The sequence below is a fragment of the Hevea brasiliensis genome, chromosome 6 (assembly GCF_030052815.1).
Source record: "Hevea brasiliensis isolate MT/VB/25A 57/8 chromosome 6, ASM3005281v1, whole genome shotgun sequence".
In the NCBI taxonomy this organism is placed as follows: Eukaryota; Viridiplantae; Streptophyta; class Magnoliopsida; order Malpighiales; family Euphorbiaceae; genus Hevea; species Hevea brasiliensis.
Window position 1 is genome coordinate 56,344,870 of NC_079498.1, and position 3,077 is coordinate 56,347,946.

Here is a 3,077-nt window from a genome sequence, read left to right on the forward strand (position 1 = left end):
GACTAAAGCTGATGAAGGCAAAGGAAAGTGTTTCCACTGCCAACAAGAAAGTGTTTCCATTGCCAATAGGAAAGTGTTTCCATTGCCAGTAAGAAAGTGTTTCCACTGGCCAGAGTATAGCAATCTAAATGAAAGCAATGCCGTGGTGAAAAACAACTCAAGTTCAAAATATATTTGGCACTTAAGGTTATGTCATGTTGCAGAAGATAGGATTACAAAATTGGAGAAAATGGGAATTCTATCCTTATTGGACTCTGAGCCTACTCCAACTTGTGAATCTTGCCTTTAGGGCAAAATGACTAGATCACCCTTTGTTGGACAGGGGCTAAGAGCTGAAAATATTTTGGAGCTAATACATAGTGATGTATGTGGTCCATTTAAAGAAATGGCTAGAGGGGGTTTTCATTATTTTATTACCTTTACTGATGATAAATCAAGGTTTGGATATTTGTATTTGATGAAATACAAACATGAATCTTTTGAAAAGTTTAAAGAATTTAAATCTGAAGTAGAAAATCAAACAGGAAAGAGTATTAAAGCTCTTCGATCAGATTGTGGAGGTGAATATTTGAGTACTGAATTTGATGAATACTTGAGAGAGCATGGCATTGTTTCTCAGCTGACTCCTCCAGGAACACCACAACTGAATGGTGTATCTGAAAGGAGAAATCGTACCCTATTGGATATGGTACGTAGTATGATGAGCTATACTGATATGCCAATCTCCTTTTGGGGATTTGCATTAGAATCAGCTTCGTATATTCTGAATAGGATTCCATCAAAATCAGTTTCTTCCACACCTTATGAGATATGGCATGGAAGAAAACCAAGTCTTAAGCATGTTAAGATTTGGGGTTGTCCAGCTTATATCAAAAAGCTGAACACTGATAAATTGGAGACCAGATCAGAAAAAGGTCGATTTGTTTGTCACACCCTACCCCTCTGTAAGGCATAATATGATCCCGTAGTATACCTAATGAATTACCAACTTCGTCTACTGATAACCCATTAAGTACACTACAAGGGATTTTTAAAAACTTTTCTTACTTCTTTTACAGTGGTGAGCACTATTTACAGGTGTTAAAAACTTTTGTGAACTGAAGTGAAACAATTAACTCATTTGATTTCTTTGGAATTTCTGTAAAATTTTTGGCAGAGTGCCATCTGTATTTTGGATAAAACAGTTCTTCATAAGTTCGGAGAAGTTAGTGTGTTTGAAGCCGACTACTTGTAATCTGATACTAGGCTTCAAGTCGGTTTCAAACCTCTTGCATCTCTCCCTGCTGGTAGAAAGTAGACTTACTGCATAATGGCTCAGGCGGAAAAATTCTCTTTCATACTCAGCCACTGATCTGTTCCCCTGTTTCAGACTTAGGAACTCTTGCGACACGGTCTACATAAGCATCAGGGACATATTTCTGTCTGAATTCCCTGAGAAAGTCATTCCATGTTAATACTGCAGGTTCTACCAGACTGTGGGGAATGGTTTTCCACCAATCATAAGCATCCCCCTGTAGCAAAGATACTGAGTATTCAAATCTAAGCTCCTCTGTACAATGCAGTTTCTTGAATACTCTATCCATCCTCTCTAACCACTATTCAGCTTCTAGAGGATCTACTGTCCCCTTGAACTCTGTAGCCCCATATTTCATTAATTTATCATACTGCCTTGCAGAAGACTGTGGTTGTACCACTAGTGTCTATATTGGGACTTGAGTAGGCACATTACCAGCCATTTGTTGGGACATTGCAGCCATCTGCTGAGCGAACTGAGTAGGAAAGCTGCAGATCAGTAGGGTCTTTGCTGAACCACTAACATTATGTACGGCTGGGGCATCCCTTTGCACCTCAGCCTCTATAGATTGATCGACTAAATGATCACCCTCTTCCATAGTCAATGCGAGGATTCTAGACCTCCTGTACAATAATACAAGGAGATTTCCTCTCGTTAGTGCATATTTATAATGTAATGTACTGTATGTATCAAACAATGATATTGAGCAGTTGTACTGTGAAGAAAGAATATTCAAATAACATGTGAAAACAGAATTCAAAAACTTTGCTCTGATACCACTAAAACATGTCACACCCTACCCCTCTGTAAGGCATAACATGATCCTGTAGTATACCTAATGAATTACCAACTTCGTCTACTGATAACCCATTAAGTACACTACAAGGGATTTTTAAAAACTTTTCTTACTTCTTTTACAGTGGTGAGCACTATTTACAGGTGTTAAAAACTTTTGTGAACTGAAGTGAAACAATTAACTCATTTTATTTATTTGGAATTTCTGTAAAATTTTTGGCAGAGTGCCATCTGTATTTTGGATAAAACAGTTCTTCAGAAAACCTGTAAAAAGACACTTCAATAATTTTCCAAATCTCAACTCCAATACATTTCTCAACACAACAATTTATCAACTCAATTCCATAGAAATTTTTCAAAGTCTGAGATAAGGAAATATAATACAGTTTTTACAAGTCAAATAGCTCATAATTAATTTACAACTTCAAGGTACAATTTGAATTTGCAACTGCTCAAAATCAAAAACAAAATATACATACAGTGAATATACATTACATTACAAAATACAAAATGCGGTATACTCACTATACCCAAAAATCTCTCGCTGGCGGTACTAGCAGCCTAGTCTGCTGCCCTATCTGTCTGTCTACCTGCGACAGCAATAAAAAGCTATCGCTGAGACAATGTCTCAGTGGTGCACAACATTAACCAAATACAACTTTAAATCACAACTCATAAACCATATAAATAGTGGATACGTAAAACCATAGTTAAATTCAAGACAATGGATGTCATAAGGAATTTAAACTCCAATTCACAACTTATCAAAATTCATAATAACACAATTTAGTCAAATAGTTTAAGAATACCGTATTGCCAATTCATACACAATTTGATCAAATTACTGAATAACACAGTGTTGCCGATCAATATCACAATTTGATCAAATAACTGAATAATATCGTTTTGCAATTCAATAACACAATTCGATCAAATAACTGAATAATATTGTTTTGTAAATCAATAACACAATTCGATCAAATAACTG